This window comes from Dermochelys coriacea, chromosome 25 (genome assembly GCF_009764565.3).
Source record: "Dermochelys coriacea isolate rDerCor1 chromosome 25, rDerCor1.pri.v4, whole genome shotgun sequence".
Taxonomy (NCBI): domain Eukaryota; kingdom Metazoa; phylum Chordata; order Testudines; family Dermochelyidae; genus Dermochelys; species Dermochelys coriacea.
Window position 1 is genome coordinate 13,440,619 of NC_050092.1, and position 19,188 is coordinate 13,459,806.

The window sequence follows — 19,188 nt, forward strand, 5'->3', positions numbered from 1 at the left end:
TAACCATTGGAACCATTTATCAGGGTTTGGGGTGGATTCTCTATCACTGGCCATTTTTAAATAAAGATTGGCTGATTTTCTAAAAGATCTTCTCTGGGAATAATTTGGGTGCAGTTCTCTTCCTCTTCCTCCTACAGCCCCGCTTACCCCTCCCGCCTCCCTCCCATCTCTTCCCCTTCTGAAAAAAATTAAAGATAGCTGGGGTGTGGTTGTTAAGAAGACCAGACGGTACCAGGGGCAGCGGTGGGTTTTCCATCTCTGGATGTCGTCCAGTCCAGACCAGCTGCCTTCTGGGAAGCTGTGTTAGTCAAACACGTTATTGGGCTCCATATAGGGGAAGAGGGTGACATTTAATGTCGGGGCTATGCAAGGGATCAGAGTACATGACCTAATGGTTCCTTCTGGCCTGAAACTCTATGAAACTGTGGTCTGTGCATTAAAGCACCAGGACCTGGGAGCCAGGACTCTTGGGTTCCATTGCCAGCTTTGATATTAAAAGAAAAGAAGTACTTGTGGCACGTTAGAGACTAACAAATTTATTGACAGATTTCCACTCTATACGGCTAAATTCAGTGCCTTGCATAATGACAGGTTTCAGAGTAGCAGCCATGTTAGTCTGTATTCACAAAAAGAAAAGGATTTTGACAGATTTCCACTCTATACACTTTGACACTGCGTGCCCTGGGGCATGTCCCTTTCCCTCTGTCTGCTGTGGTTTGCCCACCTGTAGAATGGGGTAATGGTTCTGATTACCCAGGGTGTGCTGCGAGGTTCAGTTCACCCATGTTGGACAGGTGCTTTGAGATCACCAGTGGAAGGTGCTGGAGAAGGGCAATAAGTGTTCTGCTGATCCCCCAGTTGCAGGGGCAGCTCACGCCCTCAAAGTAATTACCTCAGGCTCTCAGTAAATGCAGGTCGGGGTCGCTGCATTGGTCACTGTCTCGTTAGCTCCTGCCTATTCAGACCAATCGACTCAGGTTCTCTGCAGACTCAGGCAGTGTCCCTGCATTGGTTACCCTCGGGTCACCATGTGAGCTGTTCTTGGCATCCTTGAGGATTAGAAACTGACATATATATGAAAGTCCTGGGTCTGATGCCATCACCTGGCTCCCAGAGTGGGGCTCTAGGCATGGGCCCACAGCGCTTTCTCCTAAGAGCAACCTGTGCAGAACCCATCATCCCAGCCCTGGAGAGGGGTTTTCCCCGTGCTCCAAACTAGCATCAAAGTGACAAGCTGCCCCTTCCCTAATCTCTGAAGGCAGGTCAGGCGTGCAATGGCCACAAACACGGCCCCGGGGCTGCTCACTCTGAGCCCCGTGTCTCTGATCGGGCAGGACGTGGGAGGACAAATGACACCACAAACCTTTGGGGTTAGCAAAATTGTATTAGAAAAACAGAAACCCTAAGGGAGCAGCAAATAGCCCAGCTGGGGCTTGACCCCGCTCAGGGCAATTGTCGTCTGGGATAATGTGAGTCCAAGAAATCCCAGGGGCTCTGGCTTTGGGTGAAGTGGCTCCATCCTCCCTGCGTCCTTCATCTTCTTCACTGTTTCCCCATCGTCCTCCAGTGCTGGGCAGGAGCCAACAAGATCCTTCTGCCAGGGACCGGCTGGGCAGGGGCCCGTCTCCCTGCACGACCTGGGGTAGGGCCGAGGTCGTAGCAAGCTAGTGGCTTAGACCAGTTCTCCTGAGGGTGTCTTGGAGGGGAGCGAGCTGGCTGCGCTATGCAGTGCACCGCGTTCCCGTAGGGATTCTCCACTCTTCCACTGCCTGGTCAGCCCTGAAACACAAATCCCAAGGAATCGAAAGGGCATTGGGGATGGATGATGGAAATAAAGAGAGCGAGAGAGACAGTCCTGTATCCCCATCCCCTGACCCCCTGCGCTGAGCTAAAGAACAGCAGAGGGAGAAAGAAAGGAGAGATGTAAGCAAGAGATGACTGGAGAGGAAGCAAGGCCTTAGAGTTATGTGCTGGTGCTCAGGAGAGCTGAGTTCAAGTCTTGACTCTACCATGTGCTCCTGGGGAGACTCACGAATGGCCTTGTGCTTCAGTTTCCCATCTATAAAAAGGAGATAATGATCTTTCTTTTTCCCCTGTGCTGCTATTTGGCCTGCGAGCTGTTTAGGGCAGGGCTGTGTCTCTGGCCTGGCACGGGGGGGCCCTGACTTCAGCTGGGACCTGGTAGTGCTGCCAGGCTCTGGGAGAAGACTTGGAATGAGATGGAAGATTCAGTGAAGCTATGCTAGGCAGCAGGACCTGCACCGGAGAAGACTCTCTCGCCTGCAGTGGGAGAGCATGTGGAGTGGTCAGAGATGAGCAGGCACAGAGAGCGGTGGCTGGTTGAAGGCTGGAGCTGTCTTTGGTGGAGGTGACAGGACGAGACCCCTCTGCCCAAGAACCTGGCGGTCAGACAGCAGGAAGGGTCTCTGGACAAGCCTGTATCCAGGCTCCTTGATACCTGTACAAAGCTGCTCCTCTTAAAGGAGAAGGGTCCCAATGAGGGACAGAACCAGCGGAGCCGTGTAGAGAGACACACTGTGACCCCTGAGGCTGTCCCCGCTGGAGTGCTGATTCCTCTGGCTTTGGAGCTCCAAGTTCAGCCAAAGGATGTTAGCTTCAAGTTGATCTCTGGGGGAACAAGCAAAAGGGAAACGCGCTTTAGCTCAGAGCTCTGGTGGGAGGGTCCCACCCGGGTCTCACCCTAGCCCCTTAGGGTTGGGACTGGTGGGTCTTACCTTTGCTGCTGGAATTCTTGCTAGGAATCCTGCAGCTGATGCTGGGAATCCTGCAGCTGCTGGGACTGGCTGGAGAGCTGCTTTCTGAGCCTGCTGTTTTCATCTGGAAAAAGAGATGAAGGGAAAGCAGCCAGGTGTCATTGTGTTACCCAGCCTGCTTTTCACCCCCAACATTCCCCATTCTCTAGCCCCATGCACGCCTCTCTGTCTGTCTTCACCCCTAGATCCCACCCCATGTGTCTCCATCCCCAACAAGGGATCTCTGCCAAGCCATCCAGCCCCCATGGAACTAACAGGGCATTTCACCTTGTAACCCTTGCTCCTTGGCCTCCTGCCCAGTGTTTCTGGCTTCCAGCTGTGTGATCTTGTTGCTCAGGGCAGTGATGTTGGTCTGCAGGTTATGCTGAGCTGGAAAAGGAGGGAGAGAGAGGAAAAGGGATCATTATCACTGACTGTGCAAGCCGCAGAGAAAGCCCTTACCCACGTGTGAAACTGATTGATTCTGGCCACTGTGTCCTTTAAGATTTAAGAACTCATCCCCTCACATGTCGTTTTCCTGCTTTTTCAACTCCCAGCTGGTTTCTCAACTTTGAATGAACTAGCCATTGAACTGAACTAGGGGCATAAACTGAACAGAAGAAAATATTTTCTCTGCATGTCCAGAAATGACTGCTAATGTCAACAGCTGGTTCAGCATTTCAACCATCTCTGGTTCCAGGTGCGTAGCCAGTGACTTCCACCAGTTCAGTGGATGGCTTTCTTTAAAACCTGTCAGAAAACATACACTGTCCCCAACCCCACGTCCCCACAGATATGGAGAATCCAATTAAATGATTTTGGTCACAAAAGACCACACAGGCCGCTGGATGCCCCCAGGGTCTATGCAGCAGCCTTTAACCCCTGCAAGGCAGGGTTCAAATTCCCCAGTGGGGAGCAAGTGATGTAAGCTGCTGGACTGGTGCCCCTGGCCCCAGCCCACCCCACAGAGCAACAGGACAAAGTCCTTGATTAGGAAACAGTCATGAGTGGATCAATGGGGGGTGATGCATGTCACTGTGTGTGGGCCAAGGGCACGACCCCCATCAGCTCTCGCTCCAGAGGCTCAGATGGGTGGAGGTTGAGCGACAAATGTTCCCCGCAGTTTATTCCTCTCCTGCCACTGTATCTCTGGATGCAGCTGCTGCCCTTGCACCAACCCCACTGAGCCGACAGCCCAGTAGCTGCTCCCTGCAAAAGAGTTTCTCTGGCCCCCCAGTGTTCAGTGCTGTGCTCTTCCTTAGTGGGATGTGCAGCTCCAGATTCCCTGGGCTGGGGAGGATTGACTCTCCCTAGAATGGGGCTTTCCAGAAAATCACATGGTTTCCTGTTAAAGGCTGCTAGGAAGCGCTGAGGGTGGCATCGTTTGGCTGAAGACCCAGCTCCCCGTCCGTTGTTCTGATGGCCCTGTAGCTGGGTGCTGCAGAAGCCGGTCAGGGCTGGGGGAGACCTGGGGGAGCCCTGGGGGATTGATTCCTGTCTCACTTCTTCCCCCAGCTGCCACCAGGGGGGCATGCTGCAGGAGCTGGTCATGGTGGCTAGCGCTCTGGGCTACCACACAGGGCAGCTGGCTCCGATTCTATCCCCAGACTCCGGGGCTGGGATTTGTGCCTCCTGCACACGGTAAGGCCCCTGGGCTGCTCTATGACCCGGCTGGATCCTTCCCCTGCGTTGGCAGAGCCCGTAGCCCACACAGCCCAGGGGTTTGGTACCGGGTTCCATGCACACTGTGCCATCCCCCTAGGCTGGTGGCGGAGTGGACACTCTTTGCCCTGCTGTGGTCTGTGCCCCATTCTGTTAGGGGTGGGCAGCAGGGACAGAGAGAGGAGCCCTGCCCAGGCAGCATGCTGGTGTCTGGGACGTGCTGTGTGGGCGAGAAGCCCTGAGGTGCTGTGGGGGGGTCTGTGTGCTGATCTCCCCCTGGAGAAAAGAGATGCAGACAGAACAGGAGCTGCTGGGGTAGGTGATGCAATGCCCTGCTGGGAACCGTGCCAGTCCAAGCTGGTGCCACACAGGCCCCTGGAACCAGCACCCTGGGGTCTCTGTGTCTGGGACTCCCGGGGCTGCTGGGGTTTCTTCTGAGCCACATTGTATTCTATTCTCATCCCCCAGCGTGATGATGATGACAATAATGGGACATTATCAATTAATAACATGCTGCCCCCTCAAGCTGGTCACCAGCTGGGATAAATTCAACCCCCACCCAGGGAGGGGGGCAGTTGAGGATCATCCCCGCTTTCCTTGTGGGGGGGAACTGAGGCACAGAGAGGCTGTGACCACCAGTCACAGCCCACTGCAAACACACCTTTCTTGCCCCAGGATGGGGAAGTGGTCCCCCTTCCCATCAGCCCAAAAACCCCCAATCCACATCCACTGGAAGTGGCCAGGGCTCATCAGTTTTAGTTTCCCCCCTGCTCACCCCCCCCCCCCGCCCTTGTTAGGTTTCATTTCTCTGCAGAAGCTGCTTGCCAGGAGGGCGGAGAGGAGAGAGCCCGAGCGATGGGGAGGGACTGGTGGACTTGGAGCCCGGAGCTGGTTGGCTCTTTTGTTAGTTACAGAAAGTTTTCTTTCTTTCTTTCTTAAACACAACCCCCCCCTCAAAAAAAACCTCTCCCCAATATTCCCAGGTTCCCCCGCAGCTAAACACAATAATCTCAGGCCATTCCTCCTCCCCTGCTGAGCCAGCCCGCTCTTTAGATCCCTCCCCACAAAACCCAAACCAGCCCCCATGCTCCAGCCTGCTCAGATCCACAGGCAGGGGCTGGGCTCCAGCTTGGGGGAGTGGGTGAGGAAGAAATGCTGGGTCCAGACCTGCTAGAACTGCCCCGGTTCTGGAGCGCCTGGCCTGTGGCAGAGAACCCCATAGGCCAACCTGCCTGCTGGCGGTGTTGGCTTGGCAGGAGCTGGGGGTGGCCAGAGTGTTGGTAGATAATGGACTTTGCATTGATGATTATTATCATGTACAGCCCCTAGCACAGTGAGGTCCAGGCCCATTGCTGGGGCTCTTTGGCTCCACCACTAGACAACTAATAACAGTACTGCCACATGGTGTCTCCCCCTTTCAGTGGAAGGGGCTTATTGATTGTTCACCTCCCATCCCCCACCCAGGAGAAGGCAGGCATGGGAGCTGGACCTAAGAAGGGGTTAATGGGAGCACCTGAGCCTTGTCAGATCTACTCTGCTACACCTGGGGGGTGTCAGGCAGGGTGGAGCTAGCTCGAGGAAGCTCAGGGGTGCTGGGGCAGCCGGTACATTAGGGCTTGGCTCTTGCTCAGGGCAGCTGGCTGGGGCTGCAGGAGGTCAGGTAGCCCCTGTACAGTGACCTAGCCTTGGCTATATGAGGGGCGGGTCTCTGTCCTGGGTCTGAGAGGAGCAGAGGGTGCAATAAGAAGCTGGAGTGAGTTAAATCTTCACCCTATAGGGGGGTTCACTGCCTCTTGGAGTCAGTGCTGGCCCCTTTGAGCTGGTGCGAGGGTCCCAGCCCAAGGCATGGCAGAGTTGGCTGTGGTATGTGGACAGTGGAATCTGGTGCCCTGGAAGGGGTGAGACTGTAGCCAGGATGTGGTGTGGGCCCAAGTGACTAGAAGAACCAGATCAGCTCTGGGTTGAAGGGCTCTGAAAGAGATGACTGAGGGGAAGGTCTGGCTATGCTGTGCCCAGCTACACTGGTGAGTCTCTGTTGGAGAATCTCTCTCCAAGTACCTAGAGGCCTGTTGTATTAATTTAAATGGAATAAAGGGTCCCCAAAAGTCCAAGGTGTTCCCCTGAGCCTATCACTATCCAGCATGAAACAGTGTTAACTAAGGTCCAGGGTTTGGTATACAGTGTCCCTAGCTCACTTAGTACCCTGGCAAACAAACTAAGAAACTCATGCTGAGGCTTAGAGGTTAATTTGTTAGTAGAATACAGGAGAGAAAAGGAGCTAAAAGGAGTTATAAAGCACAGCGATACTGAATGATATGAAATGAACTTAACCCAAACCTGTCAAAGTCCCTTCAAGAAAACAGGATATTGGTTAGAATCCCTTATTTTGCAGGACGACCTTTCCTGGGGGGAAGGAACAGGCCAGTTCTGTTGCTCAGCTTAGCGATGTGAGGAATAGTCAATTTCCTGCCTTTGACCGACAGACAGACGGGGGAGAAGAGACAGAACCATAGATGGGGAAATGCAGCTTTTGTTGATGGTCTCAGGACTCTGGGCGCCTGGTCCATCATGGGTGTATTCTCGAGGCTGGCAGGCTGGCCTCAATAGCAGTTGCTCTGGGCTCAGGCTTTTCTCCTGTTCTGGGATTCCATTGGGTGGGTCTGTCCTGCTCTTTTACCCATCTCTCTGGTGGGCAGAGCTGGCTGGGGCGTCTCGTCTCAGAGCGCTGATGCCCTGTGGCATGGTTGACCTGGGGATCAGATGAAAAGCCGAGAAAGAGACAGGAGAGAAGTTAAATCGTGGGGCAGAAAGGACCTCCAAGGGAAGAGGAGGCAGAGCAGAATCTCATCTGTCTCCAGCTGGAGTCTCCGCTGGCATGACAGTGATGGCCAGGTGTCCCCGCTGCTGGGCCGGAGTTGGGGCTTCACAATGGGGCGCAAACTGTTGCGATCCACAGCATCCTGGGAGCAGAGACCAGACGGCCTGCCGCTCCTCCAGGAACCCTCAGTTGGGCTGCCTGTTCCTGCCCCCAAAGTCTCTTTGTAAGAGCTCCCGAAAGAGGGGTGGGGGGCAGATTAGTTGGTGTCCTCCTTGTTTTATTCACCAGTTAGTGCTAACTTCTGCCGTGCCCAGTTTGGTTCACTGACTTCCGGTCCCACACGTCTCCTCGTCACCAGGCATGATTGTAACGCGGTCCCTGAGTTCCAGCAGGAGGCCTCATTACTTAGGCTAATGCAGCTTTTCTGTTTCACTTTTGCCCCTTTTCCTATCAGCGCTGATTGCTCTAGGTTGTCGGGATGCTCCCTTCCTGTATCACAGCTGAACTCAGTTAGGGTAAATCTGTAGGGCCAGGGATCCCAATAGGCCCGAACCAAGTTCAGTGCCCCTGTTGGGCTTGGTGCTGCACAGCCACAGGGCCAGATGATCGCTGTCCCAAGGAGTCTGCAGTGTAAACAAACAAGGTGGTTTCTCCCTTGGTTGACACTCTGGGTCCCCGCTCCACCGGGGGGATCAGCTGAGTCACAGTGGGGCGTGTGCTGGTGTGGTGCAGCCAGGGACTATGGCTGGAGAGACCATCCCCACAGTTCATCCTGCTCTCTGCTACTGTCCCTTCCTCCCACCATCCTGCTTGCCCTTTGCTGCTCACTCCCATCTCTTCCCCTTCTGGACAAAGGGTTGGTACCTGGGGGGCAGCCGTTAAGAAGACCAGACGGTATCGGGTGCAGCGATGAGTTCTCCATCTCTCAATGTCGTCCAGTCCAGACCAGCTGCCTTCCGGGAAGCTGTGTTAGTCAAACATGTTGTTGGGCTCCATACAGGGGAAGAGGGTGACATTTAATGTTGGGGGCTGTGCAGGAGATCAGACAAGATGAGCTAATGGTCCCTTCTGGCCTGAAAGGCTATGAAACTGCAGTCTGTGCGTTGAAACACCAGGAGCTGGGAGCCAGGACTCCTGGGTTCCATTGCCAGCTTTGCCACTGCATGCCCTGGGACCCGCCTCTTTCCCTCTGTCTGCTGTGTTTCCCTCCTCCTCCAGTCCCGTAGAATGGGGCTAATGGTTCTGATTACCCAGGGAGTGCTGCGAGGTTCGGCTCACCCATGTTGGACAGATGCTTTGAGATCCTCAGCAGGAGGTCCCTGGAGAAGGACAGCGATTGTTCTGCGTATCCCCCAGTTGCAGGGACACAGATCTCAGCAGGTCTGGGGACTGCCCTGGGTAGGTGCTAGGAACTGAAACACCAGGGCCCTTCTCTCAGTAGCATCTGGTCCCTATGAGAGGAGAGCAAAGCTGCGGTTGGCTTGGTTCTGCAAAACGGAACTGCAGGGCTGCGCCCCCCACTGTTTCTCAGATGTTCTTGTTAACTGCTGGAAATAGCCTACCTGGCTTGTCACCATGAAAGGTTTTCCTCCTTCCCCCCCTGCTGCTGGTGATGGCTTATCTTAAGTGATCACTCTCCTTACAGTGTGTATGATAAACCCATTGTTTCATGTTCTCTGTGTGTGTATATAAATCTCTCCTCTGTTTTTTCCACCAAATGCATCCGATGAAGTGAGCTGTAGCTCACGAAAGCTTATGCTCTAATAAATTTGTTAGTCTCTAAGGTGCCACAAGTCCTCCTTTTCTTTTTGCGAATACAGACTAACATGGCTGCTACTCTGAAACGGGTCTAAAACTGGACACCTTTAGGCTTTGGGGCAGGGGGTTGGGTGCCTGGGTTGGCTCCATCTTTAATATCCCCACCCCGCAGCCAGATGGCTTTGAAGACAGGGAAAAGTTAGTGCAGACTCTTGTGTCTGAGCCGTGCAGGGCTGCACAAGGCCACCAGAGGTCCGTGCAGGCCAGCGAGTGGAGTGGAGGGAGCAGAGCAGAGCTGCCAGAGGGGTGCGGAGTGGCTGCCCCCCCTGGCATTTCTCATGGTCGCAGTGTCCCAGTAAGAGCCATGTGCAGCAGCCCCAGCAGGGGGGCGCACGAAGAGGGAGACTCGGTACTAATATTTGTGGCAACACCAGACCCTGTCCATGCTTCCTGCACCCTGGCTCTGTCTTGCCTGCAACACACTGTTCTTGGACCCCTGCCACAGCCCTGGTGATGCCCCTCAATCCTCACTCGCATCCCCCTGCTCTCCTGGGTCTGGGCTCCCTCCCTCCAGCTCTGCTGATGCATCTGGATCCTGGTCCATGCAGCCCAGAGATTTTCAAGAAGCAGACCTAGCTGTTCTGGCTCATCGATGTGATGAATTGGACCCGTTGTCTCTGACAGTCCCATTGGCTTTGCAGCGAGTTGTGGTGACTGGCTGGGTGAGATGCTGGTTTATGTGGGGCCCTGGCCCGCCGCCCCTGGCCCTGATCGTACAATGACCCCCGGAATCTCACACACATACACACCCCTCAGACACACTGGCACAGACATGCACACCCCCACACACAGTTGCATCAGCCCCCTGCAATCTGAACAGGGGTGTTATTCTCCTCCTGGTTATTTTGGTGGTAACTGGACAGCGGGCTGGGCTGGGCTGGCCTGTGTTTGCCTTGGCAGCCCTGGCCGCTCCTGAAGGATCCGCCTGCCCAGTGGCTGCTGCATTTCAACAACACAAGGTGAAAGTGCAGCAGTCCCCGTGCGGGACTCCAGGCTTTTCCCTCGGAGGCTTACGGAGTGAGGTCCCCGCCGTGGCCCCATCCTACGGGATGAATGAGGTTTTCCATCCTCTGGTAACTCTAGGCTGGTAGCTACTTTGTAACATGCTTTACTCTCCACAATGCACCAGCGTGGCACTAGAGGCGCTGTGCTGGGGGCAGGGAGCTCAGTAGGGGGCACTCATAGATACTAAGGTCAGAAGGGACCATTCTGATCATCTAGTCCGACCTCCTGCACAGTGCAGGCCACAGAATCTCACCCACCCACTCCTGCGAAAAACCTCACCCATGTCTGAGCTACTGAAATCGTGGTTTAAAGACTTCAAGGAGCAGAGAAGCCTCCCTCAAGTGACCCGTGCCCCATGCTACAGAGGAAGGTGAAAAACCTCCAGGGCCTCTTCCAATCTGCCCCAGAGGAAAATTCCTTCCTGACCCCAAATATGGCAATCAGCTGAACCCTGAGCATATGGGCAAGATTCACCAGCCAGATACTATAGAAAATTCTTTCCTGGGTAACTCAGATCCCATCCATCTAATATCCCATCTCAGGGGATTAGGCCTATTTACCCTGAATATTTAAAGATCAATTAATTAACACAGTCCCATTATCCCATCATACCATCTCCTCCATAAAGTTATCGAGTAGAATCTTAAAACCAGATAGATCTTTTACCCTCACTGCTTCCCTTGGAAGGCTATTCCAAAACTTCACTCGTCTGATGGTTAAAAACCTTCGTCTGATTTCAAGTCTAAACTTCCTGGTGGCCAGTTTATACCCATTTGTTCTTGTGTCCACGTTGGTGCTGAGCTGAAATAATTCCTCTCCCTCTCCGGTATTTATCCCTCTGATATATTTATAGAGAGCAATCATATCTCCCCTCAACCTTCTTTTAGTTAGGCTAAACAAGCCAAGCTCCTTAAGTCTCCTTTCATAAGACAAGTTTTCCATTCCTCGGATCATCCTAGTAGCCCTTCTCTATACCTGCTCCAGTTTGAATTCTCCTTTTTAAACATGGGAGACCAGAACTGCACACAGTATTCCAGGTGAGGTCTCACTAGTGCCTTGTATAAATAATGGTACTAAAACCTCCTTATCCCTACTGGAAATACCTCTCCTGATGCATCCCAAAACCGCTCTCCTCTTGCACGCCGGTTGACCCCAATACTCCAGGGTGGGGTGCTGTGTTGCAGGGGGTCGGGGCAGGTGCTCCGCAGGGGGGCGCGCTAAACAGATAGAAATGGCCTGATTATTAGAAACCCAAGGCGAATGGGAACAGACTCGCTCCAGCACCTGTCCGCAGTTCCACGGGCAACCTGTCCCGCTAGCCAGCTCGCCCCCTCTGCCTTCGTGGGCTTTGTCCCCACGCTGTCCCAGGAGGGGGCAAGGAGGCTGCCCCAGGGCGTTGGTTAACGCACCAACAATAAAAACTCTTTCCTTGCCACGTGTTTATTCCACCCGTCCATGGTTGTAACGCAGAACAAAACGTCCAGCTGGTTCTTTCAAAAGTTTACCACTGAGCATTGATTTCACACAGCTTTGAAACTTGATTGTGCAGAAGAAAAATGCTGCCTCGAGCCATCTTAAGTGAAATGAAACAAACACAGAAGCAGTTTCCTTCCCTTGCCCCAAATTTTTTTTTAAACTTTCCCTTTATTTTGTTGGCCGGCGACTGTTTAACACAATGCTGTGCTGTGTGGCAACCGCTTGGCTTTTGTCGCTACTGCCTTATTGTGTATGTCCGATTCCAAATGGTCAACCGAGCCGTCCGTCACTCTGGTGTTCGTATCTCAAAAGATTGGGAGGGACTCGGATGCTCCAGGAATGGGGGTCAGAGCAGTACCTGAGATAGACAGCTGCCAAAAGAGGGACGAACCACCCTGCCTCTTGTTTTATATGAATTATTATCATTTGGAGCATGGTAGTGAACAGAGATGCCCTGATTATGAGCTCTCCAGGGCAGGGCCCGCCTGCTTGTGTGTCTGGGCAGTGCTCTGCACCACGGGGGGCCTGCTCTCAGCCAGGGGAGGGGGAAGTCTGTGCAGCACCTGGCACAGTGTGGCCCTGATTTCAGTTGGGACCTCTAGGCACTACCATAATACAGATAATAACCATGGCCCAATGGCCCAGCCCCGACTTTATCTGATAACAAATATTGAGGGACGTGAGGTCACATTTCCAAAAGCCCTTAAGGGACTGAGGAGCCTAAAATCCCATATTCAAAAGTGTCCTAGGCCCAAAGGGCCAGATTGTCAAAGGGATTTAGACCCCTAAAGATTCCCAGAGGCACCTAGTGGGATCTGCAAAAGCACCTGAATCCCCTTTCCAATCTGGCCCCTAGGAGCACAAATCTTGGGGAGAGTCAGTGGAACTCGGGTATCGTGGAAAAAGTGATCCTCTTCTCCTCAGTGAAAATGGCCAGCAGCCGGTCAGGCTTGTGCTCTGATCTCCCCTCGCAGCTGCGGAGAGGGCTGCTCACACGTTTGCTGGACTGCCCTCGAGGGAAAGGGGAGATGCCACAGAAAGGGGTGCTGGTGATTTTGCCGGGGCACTCGTCCCTCTGCATCAGTCTCCCATCGCTGTCCATGGGGCCAGGGCTTAAGAGGCCAGAGGGGCCTTTTGTACCAAGTTTCAGGCATCCAGATGTCTCCGTGACAGGCTGCCCAGAAAGTTGCTGATACCATAGGTGCTGGAACTAGGGGTGCTGCCACACCCCTTGGCTTGAAGTAGATTCCATCATATACAGGATTACAATCAACCTCCATTCCTGAGGTGTTCGTCACTCTGAGGTTCTACTGTATAGTATTTATCCTCTCAGCTGCCCCATGAGCCAGGGCAGGATGTTATCCCCATGGGGACTGAGGCAGGCACTGGCTAAGTGGCTTGGCCAAGGGCTCCCAGGGAGTCTGTGGCAGGACAGAGAATTGATAAAGTGTCCCTGGCCAGCACCTCATAAACCTTATTAAGATCCCGCCACAAGCCATCCGCTGAGAGAAACCTCTTTTTTCCAAAATGGCCTGTTTCATATGGTCACCGTCAGTTTCTCAGAAGGAAATTTTTAAAAGGGGCTGTTAGTTGGCAGGGGTGAAAGGGGGTTTTACCATGAGGAATGAACTTTGAATCCTTTGCACGCCCACGAGGCTTGTCACTTTGAAGGGTAAAAAATCCAACTCTGTCTGAGGTCCAACGAAACCAGTTGTAAAACAAACGGCTTTTTCTTTAATTGGATATAAATAGCTAACATTCCTGTCCTGTGCTGGCGAGGGGCGCAGTCCGGAATTTCACTTAATGTTTGGTTCCGTTGTGGTGAAACTTAAACCTTTTTTTTTTTTCTGGTACGTGTGCTAAAGTTCTCTTTTTCTCTTCTTTTTTTAATTTTTTTTTCCTGCAGACAGTTTTTAATGCAAAATGGAGGGGGTGGGGGAACCCAACCAAAGTCAATAATAATTGTTCCATCCTCCAAAGTATTTCAAAATATTGTGGTTAGATGGGGTGGAGCGGTCTAATTTCTGAGTAAAATATATAAATTTTTTGAAATGATGGGGGATTGGCTGGCATGATGGGGATCAGGAATGAGAGAGAGACTCCTCACCACTAGGTGGCGGTGGCTACATCTGGTAGGGAATAAAAGTGATCAGGTCTGAGAGTTTTGTCTACATGCAGAGTTGAATCGGGGGTTTTAAACCACTTTAGCTACACTGCTGCTGAAGACTGTTTTGGATGATCTTATTTCATTTTAAACCAGGTTCATTTCAGTTTAGTTTCACTTTATTAGGAACTGAAATAAGTTGCTTTCAAACTGAAATGAGGGTGCCCGCACAAGGGGTTTAAACCGATTTAACCAAACTGGAGTAAGTTTGTGTGAACCCAGAGCTTGACTCTGCTTCCTGTTATACGCTAATTCAATGGGTTTGATTCACTATCACCTCATGCAGTCATTTAAACCAGCACAGAGTGAGTGTGAGACTCAGGACCGGCTCGAGGCACCAGGAAAGCAAGCACATGCTTGGGGCGGCACATTTCCAGGGGCAGCATTCTGGTCATCCTTTTTTTTGGGGGGGCAGTTGCGCTCTCAGAGCTGCGCCACTTACATGGGGCAAGGGTGCTGCGCCCCCAGCCACAGCGGGAAGGGGAAGCTCCAGCCCTGGGATGCTGAGCTGCCAGGGCCTAGCCGCATCCTGGGGAGGGGAAGGTAAGCCGAGCCCGGGGCTGTGCTGCCTTGTGCCCCCCCCCCCTTATATCGGGGCCTCTCTTCACAGCCGGGCAGGGCAGGGGGGAAGTCCCTGCAGGCGCTGGGAGAAACGCCACCTGCAAGCCCCAGCCCCACCTGAGCTTGGGGCGGCAAAAAACCTAGGGCCGGCCCTGCAAATCTCACGACATGTGTTGGGTTTCTTAAAGCCCCTGCTCCCGGCGTCTTGCTATGTCACGAGACTCTCGGCTTTTATTTTCTGATGCCAGGTCAGCAATGGGGATCGACCCTGGGATCTGTGGATCTTAAAGCATAAACTCCTGCAGCCTGAGCTGAAATACCTAGCTCTGTCAGCTTGGCTTGCCTCAGGCTCATCACCCTCTCCCTGCGGCCCAGCCACCATGGCTGTGGACAGAGTGGCTCAGTGAATGGGCCTGGCTGACAGTGTAACAAAGCAAAATACGTTTCTAGCCCTGGTGGTTGCAGAGAGAAGCTTGCAGGCGTGAGCTGCGTGCAACCCCAGGGAGTCAGAAAGAAGGCAGCCAGTAAAAGGAGCCCCACGTTTATGATCATTTTTTAAAAATCTCATGAAGTTTAAACACTTGCGGTTGCAATAATGATCCCATTCTGTTCTGCCAGGAGAGACTTTGCCCCCCTGTTGCTATGACAATAGTAACCATAGAACCAGCTGCCCAGGCGAGCTGCAAGATTTGACAATCAGCTATTGGGGGCAACGGGAACCAGCTAATCAAATGGGGTCAGAGGAACCATGAGCTCCCTGCTAGCTCTGATTCTTCAAGCAAAATGCAGAGCTCATCCTTGGGTGCTTTGTAACAGTCCCTTGATCTCAGCCCAAGTTAATGTGCAATCAAATAGGACTGGTAGGGACAGAAGCCTGAATCAGCATTCAGAGCCCAGTTTCTCCAACTGCACTGCGGCTTTGCCATCTTACAACAAGCATTGCACAAAGGAATAATTAACTTGTGGAACTCACTGCTGCAGGATGCTTTAAAGGCAAAGGAAAGAGTGACAGTAATCTCTACAGGGCCACAGACCACTGTGACTGGTACAAAGACTCCCAGTCTTCAAGTTTCAGGTACTTGCAGGGTCAGGAAGAAATGTCTCTATGGTCTATTGCTGTGCAGTGGTCTGGGGGAAGGCAGGATGTTTGTGCAGATATAATGATGGGTTCTGAGTGAGCTATTACTAAGACATCTTGGGTCGCTCTGGATAGTTCTCTGCAAACTTCTGTTCAGTGCACAGCAGTGGTCCAAAAAGTGATTGGGAAAGGGATGGAAAATGAGACCAAAGGTGGTATAATGCCACTGTATAAATCCCTGGGGCACCTACCCTTTGATTACCGTGTCCAGTGCAGGTCGCCTCATCTCAGAAAGGACACAGGGGAATCCAAAGCGGCGGTGATAACTTGGGCCAGTTACAGTCCATTTCCTGACCTGCACAACACCGCACTTAGGGTCTCTCCTTTAGCAAGCGCGGGCGGCAGGGAGGGCTGGAGTTTTCAAAACCAGGGCGGGGGGGGGGGGTAGGGGCTGCAGTCAGCTCCCAGATCCACATTTAGGCACCTAAATAAGTGGGCTCATTTTCATCAGGGCTGAGTAACTAGCTGCTCCCACGGAAGTGCCTAGCAGCACAGCCCCTTTGGAAACCAAGCCCCTGATTTACTTGCCTCTGGATGGACTTAGGAGCCCAGACCAAGATTTTCAAATGAAACTAATGCAGGAGGATTTTCAGAGGGGGGAGTGCTGGGCACTTCCTGGAACTGGGCCCCTTTCGGGTGTCTCGATTTGGGCATCTCCCAATTGAGGTCCCCAAAATCACTGGTCTCCTTTGAAAATCTGGGTCCCAGTTTTTTTTTTAAATCTAAGTCTGAGTCTCTAAGCTGCCCTCTGAACATCTTGGGGTGCCGTTATTTCCGGGTACCCTGAGACACTCTGGAGCTCAAAGCTGGGCCTGTTTGATTTCTGATTTCCTGCATATGAGTTGGGTTTTTTAGGCTGGAAAATGGATTTCTTCTTCTTTTATGAAAAACAAAAATCTCTATAGAAGGCAGGTTCAAGCCAAAGTGCCCCCCAAACCACATGCTGCTGGGAAGGATACGTCAGGCACAGACTTTTGTGTCGGCACTTGGGGGGCCTGGGGAGGGCTATGGTATGTGGGGCGACGTTCCTAGAGCAGAGGCAATTTCTGCTGTGTCTGTGCCCTTCCTAGCAGCACATCATCCTGCCCCAGCCTGATGGAAAGTTGCTTCATAAAGCTCTGCTAATCCTAATTAAAAGGAGACAAAGCCCCGAGCCCTGCTGCATACATGGCTCCCTGCCTGACCCATGGGTTGAACGCTTTGCTTTGTTTTAATTCCAACGGGGATCCCACGTGAGCTGAATGAGACAATGGGGAAGAGGGGCGAATAATTAACAGGGAGCAAGTGTTGTGTGTGTGTGTACAAACAGCATAGGGAGGGCCCAATCCTGCACGCCTGGAATCAATGGAGCCCCAGTGTAGACGCAGTTCAGGCCTCTTTTGCTGTTATAGCGTCATGCCGTTCAGGGTGGGGGCTTAACTATCCTGGCAAAAGAACTCTGTTTATTGGTATAAGCTGTATCTCCACCAGGGGACTTTGTCGGCAAAGCATTTTTTGTGTAGGTAACCCTTTGGGATCGGGGTTCAGTGTTGGGCTGGGAAAGTCAGTGGTACTCTGAGCAAGCTCTTCTCTAGGGTATCTCAGGGTTTGTGCTTCTATGAACAGCGGTGACATAGTTAACCATGCTGAAAGTTACAATGGCATCGTCATTAGGTTTCAGAATCAATACCCCTGCTGAGATGACTGATGTTAGCTTGCTTCTACCTCTCAGAGCAATTGTTTCAGGCTGCCTGGTTGGAGACTTGCGCTGGCAGCCTGCATCAGAAGGATTTCTTTGCAGCAACAAGAGTTTGAAACTATTTATTTACATGAAAGCTTCATTTCTGCTGGTATGGATCAGGCCTCCTTGGCACAGGTCACCACTGGCTCATTAACCCCATGTATCAAAGTAGCCAGTCATGAATCCATGCTCCCATTTTCTCTCCTCTTAACCACTAGACCAACGTCTCCAGTAATAATAATAAAGAACAGGTTGCACTAAAATGCCCTAGCTGGCTTCCTGCCTGCAGTTAGTAGTCCTGTGTTCTGAATTTCAGCAAGACACCATGTTATTGTCTGGCATGAAATCTTTTCTAAAATCTTTTCTTAAAAATAGCCCTTTCAGTAAACTTTTTATTGTTGTTATGCAATAAAACAATGTGTGGCTGCAAAACTGAACCCCACCCCCAAAATAATATTTACTGACCGTCAAGTTTTTGAGTCAGATTTTCAACATCTGGAAAATTTAAAAAATCCTCTAGTCAAATGGATGGCTTGTCATCCTAAGGTATTTTATTAATGTGATTATTATTATTTATTATCTAAATATGGGGGATGATTTAGGGTGGAGAGTTCTCAAAAATAAATTGGTAAATGGGAATGGATTTTTTTTATAACCCGGCTCACATAATAATGTCCTTTGAGATGCTAAGATATTAAGACATAACTTGATTTAAATAAATCTGAAGAATACATCTGAAAAGCAACTGGGAGTGGAATGTTCTCTGTAAAGTCTTGCAACTAGAATTAGTCTTGACATTTAGTAGAGTGAAACATTCAGGAAGATTCTTTTGGTAAACAGAATGATGTTTCAATTAAAGTCCTTTACCCAAAAAAAAAAAAAATTATTTGCCCTTTCTGCTGTAGTTGAGTCTAGTAACAAAAAGCCAGATTTTGAAAAGTCTTTAGATGTCTAAATACCTTTAAAAATCTGGCCCTAACCTGCTTGTGTCTGAGTGTTCCCGGTGCTGTACAGACATGAAGCGAATGGATGGCGCTCTGGACTGGGGTTCAGGAGATCTGGGTTTTATTCCTGCCATTGACCTGCTGGGTGGGCCCATTCTGTGCCTCGGTTTCCCCACTTGCACAAGGGGGGTAACGATACTGCCCCCCTTTGTAAAACACCTGGAGACCTAGGGATGGTAAGAGCTATGTATTAGTATTGAATGGCTGCTCCAGAGAGTCTACAATCTTAGTGGGTTTGATCAAATCATTGACAATCATAGTCAGCAATTCCCTATAGTGATGGTAAAGGCTTGGAGAAAACCAGACTTCCAGCTGGACTCTGGGTTGACTCGCTGATCGCCAGCCCCCTCCATTTTATAGCTCTTCCAGCCCAACGAGAAGAGTCCATCATGCTCTCGCCTGGGCAGGTGCCATGCTGGGACCACCCCACCTTCCTTAACCAGGAAAGGTGCTGCCCCAGCCCTGCTCCTCTGAACCAGGGGCTGGGGTTGACTGGGGACCTTGCTGGCCTCTGCAAGGTGCTCTGCACCTCAGGGCTGGCAGCTCAAAGGCCCCTGGCTTGTGCAGGCAGAGCTTTGAATCTAGTGAGAGGAAGGGACAGGGCCTGTCCTGGGCCCCACCCCCATCCAGCTCTCAAGGAGCAGAGAGGGGATCCAGACCCCACTCTTTTCTATCCTCTTCCATGGGACTCTCAAAGCACTTTTCAAACAGTAGAGAAGCAAACCTCCCAGCCCTCTCTGTGGGACCAGTTTCATTGTCCCTATGTTACTGAGGCACAGAGAAGGAAAACATTTATGAAGGTCGCTCAGTGAGAATGTGGCAGAGCTGGGGAGAGAAGCCAGGAGGCGAGTGCTCCCCCTCCGCTCTGGGAAGCTGAAGCTTTTTCTTTTTTGCCCAGGTTCCCAGCAGGCCAGGCTGAGGGGCTGGGGGAGAGACAATCACCCAAAACTCCAACCCGCCAACCCCAGTCACAGCCCTGCCTGCGTCTTCCCACCCCCATCCCAAGCCCACACAGTCCATCACTGATACACGAGAAGCATCAAACCCTGATGGCTGCTTGAACCCCACC

General features: G+C 51.9%; 1 long non-coding RNA gene across 1 annotated transcript; it reads right to left on the reverse strand.

The window, feature by feature from the left end:
• Positions 1 to 1,811: 1,811 nt before the first annotated feature.
• On the reverse strand, positions 1,812 to 3,144 carry LOC119848415. The gene is made up of 4 exons (XR_006276998.1): positions 3,042 to 3,144; positions 2,736 to 2,838; positions 2,459 to 2,628; positions 1,812 to 2,059 (listed from the first exon to the last, which is right to left on the reverse strand). It is a non-coding gene; the product is annotated as an uncharacterized LOC119848415 (long non-coding RNA).
• Between the last annotated feature and the right edge of the window lie 16,044 nt (positions 3,145 to 19,188).